Source organism: Balaenoptera physalus, assembly GCF_965194825.1.
Source record: "Balaenoptera physalus genome assembly, chromosome: 5".
NCBI classification, from domain to species: domain Eukaryota; kingdom Metazoa; phylum Chordata; class Mammalia; order Artiodactyla; family Balaenopteridae; genus Balaenoptera; species Balaenoptera physalus.
In genome coordinates this window covers 122,261,928-122,282,562 of record NC_138884.1, presented here as the reverse complement: position 1 = coordinate 122,282,562, position 20,635 = coordinate 122,261,928, and the positions used below count along the sequence as shown (strand labels likewise).

The following is a 20,635-nucleotide window of genomic DNA, read 5'->3' as shown; positions in this document are numbered from 1 at the left end:
CCATCAGAAAGTTAAATATTTGTTATGGGTTCAACAAATGGAAAATATGAACATGAAATTAGTTTTTCTTTTTCTTGAAAATATGATCTATCTGTAAAATGGTAGGACACAAATATTAAATGATTTTGGTGCATGATAAATTCATAGCTCTCTACATCAATTTGGGGAAAGAGGGGATAAAAAAATTGGAAATCTGGCCTGTTATCAAATTTAAATCGTTACCAGACAAGATCATGCTAAAGCCCAAATATTGTGGTTTGGAACTATCTGAGTCTATTTCAGATTATCCTTGGGCAACATCAGACAGGTTTAGATTCATTGACTTTATATAAGAAATTACTTTCTGCTTGTACTGGTTCCATCTGTTCTAAGCTGCAGTGAACACATCCCTCTTGCGTCTGCAGCCCCAGGAAAGGTGTCTCACAGGTGCACGTGGGGCCACTTGCTGGTAAAACGTCGCTGAGATTCCTTTCCAGCTCTAGTTTTAGATTTAACCCCTTTCTCAGAGAATCGAAGAGAGAAGCAGAGTGGAAAGAAAAGAATGCTTTAATTCCTCAAAGTCAAAGAAAATTATATTCATATTCTTTCCTTCCTTTTTCCCTTGAAATATTTAAACTTGCATAGACCATTTTATACTCTAGTTTTGAAGGTTAGCTTCAAAACATCTCTGGACACATCTTGTTTTATGTCCTCTTGGGTATGTCATTTCAGTACAGTAGTGTTTATGCCAGTTCTAGTGAAGAAAATGAAGAGAGTGCTTTGCACACCAGCTGTAAGATGTAAAGTCTGTGACACTCCAGCACTTTTCAGAAGGCTGTCTTTCAATGAAAACTATCCATGAGTCTCATCCTTTCACCCTTTACTGCCCTTTTTCTCTTCCCACTGCCACCTTCCAAGAAAAGTTTGCATAGTTGATACACTGAAGAAATACACATTTTTAATCACGATACATTTAGAAGTCCTTGATTTGCAGGTAGTACCTCGTATGTGTTAAGCACTTAGGCCATAATAGAATATAATTGACGTATTGGAAACTAAAAAAAAAAAAAAAAGTGCATTCTCCCTTAGAATTATATCTTCTACTTTGTAAAAACACCTTTATATTACTGAAAAATTAGGAATGTCTTATATTTCTGTATTGCTTCAGAAGTAAAAAAATTTATGTTTTCTGTTTATTGTGCACTTGTATATTTCACACAAAAGTTTAAATTTCCAATAAGCCTATATATTCATGTATAGTCTAAGAAAAATAGGGCAAAACATTCCCAGTTTTGAAATCTCTTTTCCTTTGTTTTCATCCTCATAATGGCAACTTCATTTCATTTTCATTTTCTTATTTGCTCCCATTTCTCTCTCCCTATAGTTACCCAGAGCTTGCCAGACAGAATGCAATTCCCAGCTCCCCTTCCAGATGGGTGTGGGCACGTGGAAGTCATATACTCTAGCCTTTGGGCTGAAAGACAAGTTCTATGGCAGCTTCTGGGGAAAATTTTTTAAGAGATGAATATAGTCTTTGTCCTCCTTTTCTTTTCTCTCATTTTGCTGCCAGAAGCATGGGTATAGGCAGTCTTGGACCAGAAGCATGAGGCCACCCCTAAGAATGTTAGAGCGGTGGCTGGAGAAACCCCAAAGAGTTGCAGTGTAGCACAACTCCACTGGGCAACAATTCACCACGTAGCCTTTATGAATAGTGCCCCTGGCGCTGGGTAATGTAGCAGCCTTAGGAGCCGGATCCCTGAGGACTTCGTGGGAGTAGAGTCATTATTCCAGTCCCCTCACCCCCCAGAATTCATATGTGTGCAAAACAAGCTTCTTGTTAGGGCCACTGTGAATTTAGATTTCAGTGGTAGTTGTAGTTTAATACTGTCTTATACACTCTTTATCTGAAATAATGTTACAGGCTAGTTGGAAAATGAATATCCTACATAAGATGGTATAAAACAATGACCAAGTTATGTGACAACAGATAGAAATATAAAATTGTATTTTCATTTATTAGTGGAGGCTGTCAGATCTTCCACATTTAGGAAACACACACAAGGTGAGAGTTTCAAAACAAATGACCTAAGAGCAAAAATTAAAATATGTTGGTGATGGAAAGCAGATGAAGAGAATAGAATAAAGGAATAGAATTGGACAATAATGAGACATGAGGTGGATGACACGTGAGGAATTGAGATACAGATACCAGAGGGCGTACTGACTATGATGAAGAAGTATGTAGGACTGGTATTTTGTTGGTGAGATCATGAGTTGATTTTTTAAATTAATTAATTAATTTTTGGCTGCATTGGGTCTTTGTTGCTGCACGCGGGCTTTCTCTAGCTGTGGCGAGCAGGGGCTCCTCTTCGTTGTGGCGCACGGGCTTCTCATTGCGGTGGCTTGGCTTGTTGCGGAGCACGGGCTCTAGGCACGCGAGCTTCAGTAGTTTGTGGTACGTGGGCTCTAGGGGTGCGGCATTCAGTAGCTACAGAACGTGGGCTTAGTTGCTCTGCGGCACGTGGGATCTTCCCGGATCAGGGCTTGAACCCGTGTCCCCTTCATTGGCAGGCGGATTCTTAACCACTGCACCACCAGGGAAGTCCCGAGAGTTGATTTTTAACTTACATTTCAAGAGTTATTAATGTATATATGTTTTCTCATTAGAGAAGTTAAAATCACCGGCTTGTAGATGATAGTGATCTTGTCTTTTATTATTTTATAATTTCCCAAAAAGGCCTTGTATTACTTTTATAGTAAGAAAAAATACATGAATGTCCTTAAAATAAGTCACTACCCTTTTTCAGTGAAATTTCAGACTATATTATGAAGAATTTGAACCATTTACTTTGACTCTTCAGTAAGATTTAATTTCAAGGGATTATATGATAGCCTGATCATTTCCCATAGTAGTTCATGGCTACATTTAAAATTTTCCACTGTTGGGAAAGTCTTCCATATACTTAAGTTAAATCATGTGGTTTAGGTCAATTTTTCTTGATTGTCCCTTACTATACATGCCATTTCATGTCCCATGAAAACAGAAACAATCATCATTTTAAAAGGGAATTCAACCGCATGATAGTAAAAGTAACATCTTTCCATTATAGAGTTTGACAAATTACATTACACTACAATATGTATATTTCACTTAATTTTTATAACAATCTGTGACAGAGGTATTCTTATTATCCTAAGTAATAGCTTAATATCACCTCTCCTGGAAATTGCTGCATTGAGAATTGAACCCAGCTCTTATACTGTCAAAGCCAGGGGCCTGTGGGTGTGAATCTAATTTTTATGACACGTGAAACCTAAATTATAAAATTTTAGGAGCCTTCCTTATGAAAAATAACACAGCATTAAAAACAAAATTAGATTCAGAAGTAACTATTTAGAATAAGGATAGATATAACAAGAAGTAAAAATTTTTTAAAAGCTAACAAATGGAACACTTCAAAATCCATATAAAGATATAGTATTTTTATTAATTAACTGCCTGACCAATGTCTATAATACTTTTTACCCTGAAATTTTTTTTTGTAGGGAATACCCTGCATAATCTTTTAATAGCCTCTTCATATGACAGTGATTTTGTAATTTCCTTATGTAGAGCAATAATTCAGTCTGTCTTCTAAAATAGTTGATGGAAATTACTGGGTTTTTTTTTTTAATTGATGGATCTGAAAACTTTCAACTTCACAGATAATGTAAAGTGATGTCAAGTAAAATTTTAGGTTTATTTTCAAATAAACTATCAACTTTCATGTATGGGCTATAAGGTTTCAGAATAAATTCTGTTGCTTTTCTTGCTCATTTTATCATTTTGCTTCATATTCTACGAAGTTTTGATCAGAATTTTCTTAGTTGTTTTCATAAATAAATTTAAGGATGATTAAGAGTTACCCTCATTTGTGTCCAAATCAGGAATCTTGAGCTATATAATACCATAGCTCAAAACTCTGGTACTACATACATTGCTAGATCAATGAACATGTCAGGAAATTTGTCACTGAACACTTGTATACAGATGCAGCAATTTTGTATACAAGTGTTCAAGATGCATCTGTAGCAATTTTGTATAGCTTTTCATCTGGAACCTTCGGACTTCATCAGGCCACCATGAGTCACACGTACTTAAACATGATCCAGTATGTTGGCATGCAGAAAGCAGGTGATTTGACTCACAAACATATAAGCTGAAGGAATACTGCCGGGCTTATGTTCTACAAACAGAATTTCTGATAAAATTCTAATGTACTATAATTTCCTTAAAGAAATAAAGTATTTGGTGCACTTATGGTTTATATGCTGCATTGTTGAGTGTATTTCTTTCCTGATAAGAGAACTTATATTTTGTCTAGGCATTGAAGAGAAGTAAATCCTTCACTTATAACTTTGCATGTTTGGTGATTGGAAAACTATCCAAAGGTTAGTTTCTGGCTCTATTCCTCCCTCCCTTCTTTCCTTCCTTCCTTCCTTCCTTCCTTCCTTCCTTCCTCCCTTCCTTCCTCCCTCCCTCCCTCCCTTCCTTCCTCCCTCCCTTCTTTCCTTCCTCCCTTCCTTCCTTCCTCCCTTCCTTTCTTCCTTCCTTCCCTCCCTCCCTCCTTCCCTCCTTCCCTCCTTCCCTCCCTCTCTCTCTCTTTCTTCCTTGTTTCCTCTTCTGCTATCCATATACTTCCAGTCCTAAGCCTTCAAAGAGGTGTTCATATCATGGTATTGCCTTTGGCTCTGTCAGTGTTTGGTAGGACTGTGGGAGCCATTCTGTGGCTAGCAGCAACTTAACTATACACAGAAATTGCTGCAAATCCCTAAACTACACTCCAGTAAGTCTAAACTAATGTTTCTCCAAATAATTTTCCTTTAGCTGAATTTCAAAAACGTCCTTGGCTATTCTCTTGTCACCCAAAACAAGGGGATGGAAATGGAGAGAAAGTTGGAGTAGAAGAAAACATATTTCTTAACAAAATTCAGCCAAAATGTTTAACTTTACAATATTTTGCAAAACCACATAACCTTCGGCATCCTGGAAGGGGCTGGTAAAGTGAAGGACACTCAAGTTTTAATAGCTTTCCAGCAAACCTGCCTCTATGCAGTGCTACCATTTTAAGGATGTAGCTTTTGTATCTAAAGTTGAAATGCTTGACTCTCCATTTGTTGGATAGAAGTGTAAAATCAGACTTATGGCTGAGGTTATATATATATATATATATATATTTTTTTTTTTAACAGTGAGTCTGATGGCTTTGATTCTGAACTCCCTGTCTTTTAACAAGGAAGTTTGTTTTTTTTTTTAATTAATAGACTTCTACTTTTTTTTTTTAAGTATTTGTTTTTTTATTTATTTATGGCTGTGTTGGGTCTTCGTTTCTGTGCGAGGGCTTTCTCTAGTTGTGGCAAGCGGGGACCACTCTTCATCGCGGTGCGCAGGCCTCTCACTATCGCGGCCTCTCTTGTTGTGGAGCACAGGCTCCAGACGCGCAGGCTCAGTAATTGTGGCTCACGGGCCCAGCTGCTCCGCGGCACGTGGGATCTTCCCAGACCAGGGCTCGAACCCGTGTCCCCTGCATTGGCAGGCAGACTCTCAACCACTGCGCCACCAGGGAAGCCCTGAGGTTATATTTAAATCCAAATTTCATATGTAATTTGTCAGCTTGTTGGCCATTCTTTATGGGTCTTATTTATGTGTGAGTTCTTGTTTGTTTTATCATGGTCTACACGACACCCTCACTTTGCAATGTATTGGGAGGATTTGTTGGTTGTTAATACTTTCTAATAGTTAATGGTCATGCTATGTGGCTTTAACTTACTTAAAGTTTTAGTAACGTCCTCCTGCTCACCTTATAAAGTGTGCCAAAAAGGAACCCTGTGGTTACTTGTTTTTTTTTTTTTTTCTATTCTCTTTTCAGTTCTACTGAGGTTAGATTATTTTGAAATGGGCAGGCAAAAATGTTGGTGGGTGGCCTGCATGTAGTATAGATTTCTATTGGTGAGTATGTAGTATTGAAATCATCATATTATCATATTAGTGTTCACTAAGTTGAATGTGTTATATGTTGCAAGTCCATATATGCACCCACTATATTCATATTTTCCTTTGTCTAAAACAATGTTGCATATTTTGTTAGCTAAATTCTAGAAGAAATAATATTGCATTTTTGACAATGCCCTGCTTCTTTGTTTATTGGAGATACCAGCTGTATTACTTTTCTTAGATAGTTCAGCATATGAATAAAAATACATTTTCTTGATTGAACTTTTCATCTCAATATTTATTGCAAGCTGTGCTTGACAAGAGTACAACGAGGTTAAAAATTCTTCACTTCGGGCTGGTACCATGACCCCAAATTTCACACATTTTTTATGCTGAAAAAGAAACATGGTTTTCCTTGGCATAGTTTATAATACTTGGTGATGATATATGATAAAGGCTGGGTGTTTATATTACCTGTGTCAGGATTCCCTTATGTCTATAATTAACATGTTCGCCAAACACCATAGAATTCCCTGATGAATGTACTCAGCCTTTTAACTGAGTGACCCAAGGATATGTTGTATTTTAATCTCTACCTGACTGCTACATTCACTTTTTCCAAACATTTTATTTAGCATTTATCACACTCAGTGCCCTCCCATTCCTTTCATCCTTCTTGTTTTATTGATGAATAACGAGAGTGTTAACAGTACTTATCTTGACTCGGGCAAATGAAGAGTGACTTGCCTAAGAGCCTCTAGCCTGAATCAACTGTATGATTTTTGTGTGTTTGCTTCCAGTTTTAAGCTATGATTGCTTACACCTAACAGTAGCTATAAAATACACATTTATGGGGAAGGCTCTAATCTCATAGTCAACGAAAGTAATCTTATTCTGTGATATGACTATAAATGAAATCACACTTTACAGTGGCTAATCTGATGCCCATGTAAAACCAAAAGGGTTTAAGACACAAGAAAATTCAGAAGAGATAGCTCAATAGGCATCTTAACTCTGTTAGCCAAATTTCCCCCCCTTCCCCCAGATTTAATCATTGTATGGTGAATATTCTTAAAATATATTCATTCTCACAATTTTAATAGGTTAGCCACCTTTGTGAAAAATATTTTTCCTAGAGAGATAGATTATATAACTAAGATGGAGGCGAAAAACCAAATTCATAACGATATGATAAACCATATCAGCATAGGAAAAAGGAGAGTTAAGAAAGATCCATGTACAAAAAAAAAAAAAAAAAAGAAAAAGAAAAGAGATGTAATCCTACTATACTAATTAGATTTTTGTGGAACAATATTTATATGATCATAACAACAACAACAAAAAAAAGAAAGAACCTCCAAATGACATTCATTTTTTTCTGAGAATGCTGAGTGATAAAATGTAGGTGTCACAAAGAGTTGTCATATACAAAAGCACCCAAGTTTACATAAAAGGTTATGGTAAATACATCATTCTCTCTCTCTCTCTCCATATATACGTATATATATATGTATATGTATATATATATCAGAACACATGTATAAATGTGTATACATATATAAATATCAGAATAGCATAAATTATTCTAAAATAATTTTATATGAAATATGCAGCTAATACTTGTTCTTTAATTTGAAGCAAGCGCTGTTATCTCTTAATATTCATATACAATATATTCATATGTATATATATCACATGTATATATTTACATATACATATATATGCAAATATGCTTCCTTCACCAGAAAAAGCCAAACTTTTATAACATATCTGTCTGACCAAGCCTCAGCTCTGGTAACTTCAGCACATTAATACTTTTTAAGTCCAGCACATTCTTGAAATTGCTGGATTCATCTCTTACAAGAAAAAGAGATTGTTCTTACATCTAATCTTTTAAATCTTTATGCTGCATTGATACTTCCTGAATAAGATTCCAACTCAGAGACATATTTTTGAGTTTTATCTTCTATTTACAAACTCCAGACTGTCAGTCTGCTTAGTTACATGGATTGATGTTTAGTTACCATCAAAGATTTTACTGAAGCAGATCCAGCCACACATTCTTCTATTTTCCGGTATTACTTGCAGATCTGTTCACTGATCTTTCTACTTTTAGTGGAAAGTACTAAAAGAAATGAGAAGGCATTTTTGTGAATTAACTTTCTCTTATTTTTAGTATTATGTATCTTTAAGTCTGCAATACTTTATGTGGCTTTTGCTGTTTTAACATCATAATTCTTTTTCCTCTCTGAGATACAATAAAAATTAATGCAAAATATATAAAGTGAAGAACGTGAAAAAGTGAGAAAACCCTCCACATTTACTAAGAGACAATAACTACTTCTGCTTATGGTATGTTTTTTCTAAATAAGATATTTGCTCCTTACATACTCCTGGGACTTTTCAAGGGATGTAATTAAAAGTAAGTAAGAGTGAATACAACATAACTTGGGCACTATTTGTATTGGGGAAGTGGTGTGATATGTTTGGAGAGAAAATCAGTTCTCTTCCATAAATTAAAACTTTCTTATCACCTCTGGAAGCCACAGCTCTAGCCAATGAGATTAATTTGCATCAAAGGATCTGTGCTATATTTGTATGACATGAAGGTATCTGTAAGTGTATGTGTCCTTCAAAATGCAAATTCTCAATATACTTTCTTTTAGCTTTTGGGTCCAGTGGGGGAAAAATGTTTTGAGTTTAAAACACTAGAAATATCATTTCATGACACTTTTGTGATTCCTTTATAAACCTTCTAGTTCTCCTAAATTCCATTCCAATCCATCCTTTTGCAAACTTGCTGAGAAATTTTAGTACTCCTATTGAGGCAATTGAAATGTTATTATCACATGAATCCCTCAAATGTCTATTTCAAATTTTTCATATGTGCCTTCTGAGTCTCTTGGTCAATGTTATAAATCTAGCTTGGGCTGAACATTGGGTGTTATGTGGTGAAAATATGTGCAATCAAAAGGCCAGGGTGGGAGTCGGCTTTCCCACTTTTCAGTTATTTGACTTGAGGGAGGTAACTTTGGCCCACTGAACAGTTTTGTCTCTTCAAAAATAGACATGATGGTGTCTCATTCACAGGATGGTTGAGAGAATGAGATAATACATGTATGTTACCATATATATGTAATTTTGTGATTTTTAAATACTAATAGTTTTAAGGCATCATCATTATTGTCAATAACTAGGTAATAACTCAATGCTGGCTACTCTCTCCTGTCTCAAAAAGAGTGAATATAAGTAACTGTGTGAGCAAATATCCAGCCGGACCCTCTGTAACAGGAACTGAGAACACAAGGGGGAGATAAAATTTTTATATTCAAAGGAGCACCTCACATATATTAGTACTCGCAGCTGGTGGAGGAACAGTACTGATAGATGCTGACGTTTAGACTTTTGTTTTAAGGGATTAAATTGGAAAGGGGGGTGCATTCAGATAAGAAGAGCCATTCCTGCTGGAGAGGTCATGATGGCCACAAATCTGTTTCTATTTTATCAATTCATGTTGAAAATTATTATTAGTGCTAATAGGTCCATAAAAACTGTTCAAAATATTTCAATGAGGCCAAGTACAGCTGTTTGGCACACCATAGGTATTGATGATAAATATGTTTAGTAGTTACTGATATAAAACGTCAGTACTGCATTGAGCTTAAGCAGCCCTCTTTCGTATGGCAAGACTATAAATCTTCATGGGCGTCATATTATATAACATCACCTGAAATCAAACGCTAGCAATTTTTTACAGGTAATAAACTATTGGGTAAGTAGGTTGTTTTTATCGCCTTTTCAATCTCTCATCCTAGAGCTTGAGTGATAATTTAAAATACAGAGAGACACTTTAGCAGAGTCTTTAAAATCAATTTGTAATTTCAGCACTGTATTATACAATTAATCTTAAAAGCACTACAACCTTTTGAATGACTTTGAAATATCCTTCATTTCAAAAAAAAAAACAAGAAAAGAAAGAGAAAAATAACCATGAAAAGAAATGAAAAACAATAACAGAGAAAGGAAAATAATGGTTTTATTTATTTACATAATTATGTATAGGATGATAAAATATTTCAATGCATGTTACTGTTCAGCTAACATGAAGTATATGGATTTAATATATGGAAGTTTTCCTAAGGTATGTCTGTAAAACTAACAATATGTTTTAAATATGTTAAGTGAATTTTGTCATACAATAATTTAAACCTATTTATGAATTTGCAAAATTTGCTATAAACATTTGCTTCTTGCTTTTGATGTCCTTTACAGATGCTCTTCAGTTATCAGATAACTTCAGGAAGGGGTTTTGGCTCTGTTAGTTTTTTAACAGGGATGGTATTTACTTCTTTTTCCCAAAGTACAGTGTGATATCTTTAGAACTTGTTAGTCATTTCTTTCTCTTGAGTAACATTAATGGCTGATGTTTATCTAAAAATAAGTACCCCATAAGAAAAATAAGTAAAACTATTTCACAAAAAAACTTTTGGGGGTCAGATATTCATTTATGTCAATAATAGCATTATTAAATAAAATTTCTGAACAAATCATTGTCTTAGGAGCTACAAGAAATACAAATATGGACAACACTGAGCTTTATCTAGTAGATAGATATAACAGTTTAAGAACTGGCTAAGGACAACACTTATCTCCTGGGTGCTTATAGTTGAAGAGTAATTTGTAAGATTAGGAAAAGCCTTAGTATCTTTTATTTGTCTGTGTATTTTAACATGACTCAAATAGAAATTTCCATGCGTGCCAGAATGTTTTTCAAAAGCTGTCATGTGATAAACGGCAAAAGAAAGGCACAAAGTTTATGAGAGCACAGAGAATCCAGTGATCACCTCTTGATGGTAGAAAGACTCAGAACCACTTCTTGGGCCAGACTCTGAGCTCCAGACTTCTATACCTTACCAACTTGTTATCTTTGACTGGATGTGGATTAAGAATTTCTAATTTATGTCAGTCTTGGAGTTTTCTCCCATATATTCAGCTCCTCACACCAACATCTTCTGAGTTGCTCAAGTCCCAAACTTAAGGAGGTATCCTCTTTATTCTTCCTTTGCCTCCACTAGCATCACCCATCTGGTCCCTGACTAAGTCTCTGCAGTTCTTGTCGTCACTGCTACCACCCATCTATACCAACATCTCCTCTTTACCAGAGCTCAAACTATCATCCTGCTTAAGATCCTTTAACGGCTTTCCTTTTCTCTTAGAAAACCCTCGCCTGGGCTATTTGCACAGGTAGTCTCTTCCCATCCTTCACATTCCAGCTGAGATGTCATCTGATCAGAGAAGCTTCTTCCCCAGTTACTCTCTCTCTCTCTCTCACCCTCCTATGTTTCTATTTATAACATTGTCTGAAATCTGTACTTATCTAATTCATCTAGTCTCTGACACTAGAATATAAGGTTCTTTGAGGATGAAGAACTTGCCTGTCATTTTTACCATTGTATGTTTAGTGTCTTCCAAGTGCTGGGCATATGATAAGTGATCAATAAATAATTATTGAGTGAAAAATACATATACATGTGTTGGGGGCCATGGTACTTGCTGGGGAAAGCCAGAATACAGATTATATCATGAATATATGAAAAGAGAGACTTAGGTATGAGAAACAGAAAATTCCAATTTCCCTTGACACAATTAAAGTTCACGAAGAGGAGTAAGAAGAAATGGAGCAGGAATAGTGAGTCCGGGACAGCTTACTGAGTCTTAAATGCACGGGAACATAGCTTGTACTTAATTTGTACATCAATAGGGAGATCGCAGTTCTCTTCAGTTCATGAAACATGTGAAGAGACAGTAGGTCATAATGACAAATCTTGCCATCTGAGGAGCCAGAGTGCCTGGGTTTAAATCCCAGCTCTGCTCCTTCATGGATGTGTGGCCTTGAAGAAGTTACTTCACCTTTCTGCGCCTCATTTTCTGCATCTATAAAATGCGGAAAATAATTTTAATATCTCAAAATTTTATGAAGTTTAAGTAAGTTAATATGTATAAAGTGCTTAAAATTATACCTTATTTTATTTAAAATTATCCATTCCTATTTCACACTTAGCCACAAGCAAAAGTTCATGCATTTTGCCTGTACTCTTATAAAATATCCAAACTTACAGAATGGGATGGTAGGGGGAAAATTAACCTTGCCAGGTATGCTATCTTCCACTTTTAAGACTCTTTCAGGGTAAAAATAGGCTTTGGGTAAGCTTTGTTATTGCTGTTGTTCTTATTTTGATAAGTAACCAGTTTTCAGGGTTTCACCCTCATCGTTCCCATTGCTCCTCTAAGGGGGAGATGCAGGTCTGATACCTGAGATGGGAGAGAGGGAAGGGAGGATGTTTGGGTAGAAGGGTCTTGAACTGGGCAGGACAACCAGGAGTCCTTGAGCTGAAGATACTCTTCAGAAGTGTCCTGAATTTCACAGGCCTGCCTTGGTTGCCCCACCATCCTTGGTCATTGGCTAGGAGGAGCCTGTGGGAAGCGTGGCCTCCAGGCAAACATGGTGGTGGATCTGGATTCAGATCCAGCAGCAGAGGCTGTCTACACAGCAGGAGATCTGCACTCTGAATGGTACACATCTTCCATGACTGCCACACAGGCTGAATACACATTCTGACTCTTTCCTCTCATCACTACAATCTAACTACCTCTCCTGAGCGGGGCAGAAGGTAGGTAGGGCTTGAGAATGAGCATAAAACTCTGTTTTATGCCAGAATCTGAGAGGTGAGGGTGTGCACCGGGCTTTGCTTCCCTCTAAGCTGCACCAAATTTTAGTGACTTGAGGTGACAGAAAGGGTGGAGAGAAGATCTGAATCCTGATATCTTTAAACGGAACATGGCCCATGAGATAAGTGGAAGGATGGTTCCTGCACTAGTAGGACCTGTGGGACCCCACTGCCTACAAAAGAAGAGCAGGGAGTAGTGTCCTAATTGGCTTAGATTTTTCCTACCTGAGAAACCGGGAGAGCACTCATTAGAGCCCGTGGAGAAGAGAGGCTCCTCTTGGTGTTTTAGGATAGAACTGAAGGCAAGCACGTCACCCAGCTGCTGACTGACGGAGCAGAGACAGCAGCACTTCCAGTCAGCAGTGGGTTTGCTGCGTCTCAGAATTCTGTAACAGCTTACTCTTAGCTTCCCTGGTACAGACAGCTCTTAGAGAAGGCCATATGGAGTGGTCCTGCAGCAAGGGACATATAGAAACTTCCGAATCCCTTCCTGCAGTATGAAAGCCAAAGCAACTTGAAAGGTGACTCGGGCCTGCTCACTGCCTAACACACTGTGCAGCCATTTTAACTTTGCAGCAAGTTTCCAGACAGAAAGAGCAGTTTACCTAGAAGAACACTTAGGGGAGAGAGAAAGAATAAGCAGAACCTCTGGAAGAAAACCAGGAAGGCCTTTGATTTTTCCATAGTAATATTCAGTGCCAAAAAACAGGTAGACATAGATGGCAATTTTAATAGGAACAATAGAAAAATAAGGGAATCTGATGAGATTCAAATGCAGCATTAAAAAGACCTGGAATTAAAATTAGCAATTTGTTTTTAAATTCTAAATGTCAATACATAAATTCAGGGATGATTGCTTTTAACTTTATCTCTTAAATGTTGAGTTTTGCCATTGAAACTTCTTTTCTTTTATCCTGATTTTTTTTCATGTTTAAAAATATCTGTCTGCTGCCTTTTTACTTGAATAACTGCTTGGCTGGGAATTATGTTCTTGCATCATACTTGTCCGCATTGTGCAACTGTTTTCTGGCACTGCATATTTCTATGGAGAAATCTGAGGCCTGCTTGATTTTTCCATCCATGTAGGTTAATTTCTTTCTCTATCTGAATGCTTGAATAAGTCTTTCTTCATCCTTGACATTCTATGGCTAAACTAGGACTGAACAGTCTGTCTCAAACTTTTCTATGTGGTCCTCAAGGTGCAGATTCCCTTTTTTTTCATTTTGGGTTCATGTAATAACATCAAACATATCTTTTGGTTCATTTGCTGGGTTTTCTACTTCATCTTGTTCATCTTGATCTATCTTTCATGTATATTATCTTCTCTTTAGTTTCCTTATGACCTTAGTCTTGCCCATCCTGCATTTATGTTGATTATCTCAAGACTTTTATTTATGCCAATTAACTTTTGAATCACATATATTTTGATCATTCTGCTTCTAATTTACTATTAATTCTGCAATAAAGTTGTTTTGTTCTCACTTTGTTTTTTCAATTTTAAATACCCCTTTCTAGCCTATTCTGGATATTAATATCTCAGTTTCGATATCTTATTAAATTTAATTCATGTTCTTACTGTATATTTTAGAGTATGAATATCTTAGTCCATTTGGACTACCGTAACAAAAATACCATCATCTGGGTGGCTTATAAATAATAAAAAATTTGTTTTTCACAGTTCTTGGAGGCTTGGAAGTCCAAAATCAAGGCCCCTGCAGATTTGGTATCTGGTGAGAGCCCGCTTCCTGGTTCATAGATGGTCATCTTCTTGCTATGTCCTCACATAGTAGAAGGGAACGAGAAAGATTTCAGAGGCCTCTTTTATAAGGACACTAATTCATGAGGCCTCTGCCCTCATGACCTAATCACTTCCTGAAGATCCTGCCTCCAAATACCATCACGTTGGGGATTGGGCTTCAACATACAGTTTTGGGAGGACACAAACATTCAGTCTATAGCAATAAAGAAGTGAAGAATAAGCTTCTGTTCACTGATTTATATTTTCCTCCAGATTGGGTTCTTTATCTTTGAATAGTTTCATGTTTTCTTTGTACTGAGGAGAAGTAGAAAAGGTTGCTGGAGGGAAACTGAAGAATAAACAAAAGGGCTGATTTTCTCTGATTGGAATATACTTAATTTAAAAAATGGTATGATATCCAAGACTATCCCCCATGGGAATAAAATACATCGATTGGCAGAAGAGTCAGTGACATTGCTTATTTTCTAACAACCTTTTCCACTTCTCATCAGTAAAAGGAAGAAAAAAATAAGGAAACACTTGTTTTTTTTTGATTTTTGTTTAATAAATTTATTTGTTTTATTTATTTATTTTGGCTGCATTGGGTCTTAATTGCTATGCATGGGCTTTTCTCTAGTTGCAGAGCGCAGGCTTCTCATTGCGGTGCGCAGGGTTCTCATTGCCATGGCTTCTTCTGTTGCAGAGCACAGGCTCTAGGCGTGCAGGCTTCAGTAGTTGTGGCTCGCGGGCTCTAGAGCGCAGGTTCAGTAGTTGTGGCGCGCGGGCTTAGTTGCTCCGTGGCGTGTGGGATCTTCCTGGACCAGGGCTCGAACCCGTGTCCCCTGCATTGGCAGGTGGATTCTCAACCACTGCGCCACCAGAGAAGCCCCTCACTGGTTTTTTTAAAGTCCATATTTATGAGTATTAATAAAGAATCTCAGAATTTGTTGACTCATCAACAAAGGTCTTGAGGATTAGGGTTTGATGTGTGTTTCATATCTCTCCTGTATTCTAGAATCTTCTGTTTCCTTATGTGATTAAACTTATTAAAGTATTTATTCCATTTTCTTTGATTTATTGCATCTGGAATTTTTTTACCCTATTTTATTATTTTGTATTTTTGCAAACCACTTAAATATTTGAGGAGTGAAATTCTTCATTGTAATGTCAATCAGCTAAGAGAAAAAAAATAATTAACATCTATAAAGAGATTAAGTTATGCATTTGTATATATGCACATATAACTTGTTACTGAATATTTAGAAAAATTCTAATAGCATCTTGCAAAAAATACTAGAATTATTAAATGGCTTTGGTAAATAAAAGTAAACACATACAGTGCAATAGGTTTCATCTATACTATCAACAATTAACTAAATGAAATTAGAAAAATACCATGCATATTATTGATAAAACCTTTAAAAGTCTTTTGAAATTAACCAGAAAGCTATTAATAAAGGTGCAAAATATTTTAAAGTAATAACATTATAACTGAACAAGTGAAAGAACAGACTGTGCTATTAGATGGAAGGCAATATCATAAACAATAATTACTTCCATAATTAACATATATATTAAATGCAATTGAATTAGAATCCCAATATTTTTTTTGTTCAGAATTGGCTAAACTAATAATAAGGTTTTAGAGAAGATTAGATATATGAGATAAGCTGAAAGTTACTTAAAAACTGATTGGAAACTTATTTTAAAGATATTAAAATATAACATGGAGCTACTCAGATCATACCAGTATGGTATTGGCATAAAATAAAGAAATATATAGATCAGTGGAACAAAGAAGAGTGCCGGTGTAGATGTTATTATATAGAGAAACTTAAATTATGATAAATGCACTTTTTCAATTCAGTGGGAAATATATGGGTTGTATAATTAATAGTGTCAATACAACTGGTTCTCTATTTGGAGGAAAATAAATAGAAAATCTGCCTCATAACATGCACAAGAATAAATTCTTAATAGAATAAAATATTTATATAAAAATAAAGTGAGATATAAGACAATCTTTTTATTATCTAGTGGTTCAAAAGACTTTTTTAACTAAGGTAATCTATGAAGAAAAAATTTTCACTTATCCTTTAAATTTGCAGAAGATATATAATCTCAAAAAATATTTTATAAATTAAAAAAAACTCTTTCAAAGCATCTGATGGATAAAATCTTAATACCTAGATTTGCAAAAGCTTCTACAACTTGAAAATAGACTCATAACCCTATATTAAAATGGGCAAGAAAAAAATGGGATTGAGTTATAAGTAGATAGCTAACAAATACTATATGAAAATATGCTTAGTTTCAGAGAAATTTATTTTGAATTATTCTGATGAGTTTCTTGTGAGAACCATAATTCCTAACAATTGCCTGTAAAATATCTATGAACTAAGGTAAATGCTTTCTATTAATACTTTGACACTGTGATGGAATAAAAATCCACATGTTGGCATTGGATTTTTGTTTTTACAAATTTTCCACATTGATTAATTAGCTAAGCCACTATTAAACATTTTAGGGCCTAGCAAATGCATTTCTAATGATGCTCGTCATACCATGTCAAATAATCATATCTTGGGTAACCAATCTTTTGTGGTGAAATCTCTTTTTTCATATTTCACTGTACTTTGTTTTCTTATGTATTTTTTTCCTTTTGAAGTTTACTCACCTATACTGTCTCTTCTTGTAGGTTTTACTTCACCTTTTTATCCTAATTAATGATGTAATCTTAAAAAGTCATTCAAAAGCATATGGAAGAGGGAAAGATGCAGAATGAAGAGAACTTGTTCTCTGAGTCTGTTGTAGTGTGATTTGGCCTGAAGAAGTGCTCTCAGTGCCTTGCCACTGCTAATACATGGCCTGATGAGAGGCTCCTGTGACGGTCCTCTCTTTGTGCCCCAATAATCTTCCAGCAAACCCTTGATTTACTGACAAGAGAAAGGGGGACAGAACCTGTTTGAGAACTCAGATTTCTTAATATCAGCTCAGAAAATAATATTTTTTCTATACTAGCAATTTCTAAATATATATGTATATATTTTTTTTCTTAGCAAGCCATTTCTATCACTATAGATAATCTTTAAAAATCAGTAGGGGGGCTTCCCTGATGGCGCAGTGGTTGAGAATCTGCCTGCCAATGCAGGGGACACGGGTTCGAGCCCTGGTCTGGGAAGATCCCACATGCCACGGAGCGACTAGGCCCGTGAGCCACAATTGCTGAGCCTGCGCATCTGGAGCCTGTGCTCCGCAACAAGAGAGGCCGCGTTAGTGAGAGGCCCGCGCACCGCGATGAAGAGTGGCCCTCACTTGCCGCAACTAGAGAAAGCCCTCGCACAGAAACGAAGACCCAACACAGCCATAAATAAATAAAATTAAAAAAAAAAAAATCAGTAGGAATTTTGAAAAATCTTTTTTCATGGTAAATAAGTAATGGTTTTAAATAAATAAAATCTTTTATCAGTGTATTATTAAGGATTTTACTCTAGAGTATTTTTATTCAATCTTTAATAGTATTTATAATATAAAACATGTTTTCATTTAATGAATAAAATCAGTTAGACTTACTTTAAATAAATTATTTAAGAAAAATAAGGTTGCTTACCAATCAATTTGAAAATTACCTAATATTTCACATTTGGTTTGGGAACATTTAAAATAAAATTCAAGTACAGTTTACAGAATCAAAATAGAAAAAAATGCTTACATAAAAATGTTAGTTTTTTCTTTTTCTTTAACAAAATTAAGTCATTTACATAATCTTTATTTTTTTTTTCCTAACTGAGGAGATAAAACATTTTAGGCTGTAATTCCATTTGAAAGCTTTTCTCCATAAATATGACATTACTGATATGAGTGTGCTTTATTTCTCAGAAGTGAGAAGCCAAATTGGAAATGATTGTCACAATTTTTTTAAACAGTAGATTTGTCTTATAACATGAAAGAGGCATCTTGATGTACAATATAAAATTGTTGATCATAGGGAACTAGTGAAGATCATCTTGAAGTGAATTTTCAGGGTCATTACCCAGGCTCTGTGGCAGAGACAGTGATGTCCACAGGTTTCCACTGACTCCCTTCCATTTCTTAGCCTCCTTGCAGGTAGGCAAGGCATATTACTACTTTTTGCCAATGAGCATTTTGTGAGGAGAAAATGGTACATGTTATTCTGGGCCAAGGCTGTGAAAGACACTTGTGTGATTCTCTAGTTTTTTTCTCTTCTGTTGCATGGTGACCAACAAGGTCAGATCTCCACATGGTACAACTACAAAGTGGTGATACCTCCTTTGTCTCTGTCATCCTGGTCCTTGAGTGCCTGCTTTTAACAGAGAAACTCTGTTTCCCCTGTGATATTGTGATTTATAAGAAATATATATTTGGTTTTTGTCCATGTTTCTGGCACAGAGATGCTAAAATCCATGGAATTTCCTGTGATAAGAGCAACAAAGCTGTCTTTTGTTACATTAATGAGATGATTTTTTGGACCTAAGGATGAGGGCTGGTTGCTATGAGAACCAACCAAGTGATTAGAAGGTTGGAACTTTTAGTCCCACTCCCTAACTTCTGGGGAGGGAGAGCGGCTGAAGGTTGAATTAATTGCCAGTGGCCAGTGATTTAATAAATATGTCTATGTAATGAAGCCTCCATAGAAGCTCAAAAGGTTGGGGTTTGGAGAGCTTTCCAGTTTGGTGAACATGTGGAGACTGGAGGAGAGTGACATGCTCTGTGCTTCTTCCCACATACCTTGCCCTATGTATCTCTTCATCTGGCTATTGATTTGTATCCTTTCATATCCTTTGTAATGAGTAAGTAATCTAGTAGTAAACTGGTTTCCTGAGTTCTGTGAGCTGCTCTGGCAGATTAATTGAACCCACAGAGGAGGTCCTGGGAACCTCTGATCTATAGCTGGTTTGTCAGAAGCATGATTGGTGTCTGAAGTGTGTATGGGGGAGGTGGAGGCGGGGGGCAGGGCAGTCTTGTAGGACTGAGCCCCTAACCTGTGGAATCTGATGCTGTCTCCGGGTAGTGACAGAATTGAGTTGAATTGTAAGACACTCAACTAGTGTCTAAGAATTGCCTGGGGGTATAGGAAAACCTTCCATATTGGAATTGGTGTGGCTAGAACCCTTACCCACTAAACCTCACCATCCAATGCTGGATGTATTCTGTGAATGAATGCAAAAATCACATTTATTTATGAGAACTTGGGATTATTGCCACAGCATAACCTATCTAATTTAAACAAATATAAGCTCTTTATTACTTTATAATTATATTTAAATAAAAGTCCAATCTGGACTCAGAATAAATAATTATATTATGACTAAGGACAAAAATGATTTACAACATGATGGTCAAACCATCATAGTGCCTTTTGACACTTAGCTGAGAGGTTAAGATGTTGAGTGACTAAGGCTAAATATATTCGTTTGATCTTCGTTCCCCCCATCCATACACAGTGTACCCAAGATTTCACATTTTAACTATCTAATTAATTTATAAAATTTATAAACTAAGATAATATGATATTTACTACCCTCAATGACGTGAATCTTTGGAAACACCATAATGCTTTCTATAAAGTGTTCGGAAGGCAGTTCCAAAAGCTCAATCCCAAAGGCATCTTTGAAATCAGCAGTGCTACTGGAATACATGTATAGCATCTTAATAGTGTGTTGGGGAAAATATGCGTTAAGTAAATTCCAGTTGGTTTTATGACTTGTCATAACTAATGTCATATCCCATCACAAAAATATATAATGTCTACTTTGATAATATATAAAAACAATGTATTTGGTAGGAATCACTTCAAACTAACTTAAAAAGAAAGGAGTTTAGTAGAATTACATGACTGCTAAGCTGCTGGCAAAGCATGGATGTATTTGAGCCTCAGAAACAGCTATAACAGAATATAATCTGGATGCTGACAAAACTTTCTCTCTCATCTTTACTTTTCTTTGGGCACTTATTTTCGTCTCCTTTCTTACTATAGATTTGTTTTCTCCCAGTGGGAAACGAGCATTGGTAGTAAAAACTATGGATTTTGCAACTATCAGTCTTACATGATTGTAGATAGACCGAGTCAACATTTTTTAAAAATCCCAGGAAAAGAGCTTGTTGGCCCAGCTGGCGAAAGGGACCTGTACCCTCTCCTATCAACTATAGATTTTCAAATTGGTTTTGCTTCTGTGTTTTGAGGCTCTTGTTTGC

At 36.0% G+C, this 20,635-nt stretch overlaps 1 protein-coding gene across 1 annotated transcript in view; it reads left to right on the top strand.

Annotated features, from left to right (window-relative positions):
* Window positions 1–20,635, top strand: part of LOC309661338 (uncharacterized protein) — a gene marked incomplete at its 5' end in the record, with an annotated part of 709,907 nt that overhangs the window by 513,441 nt on the left and 175,831 nt on the right. The window lies entirely within an intron of this gene.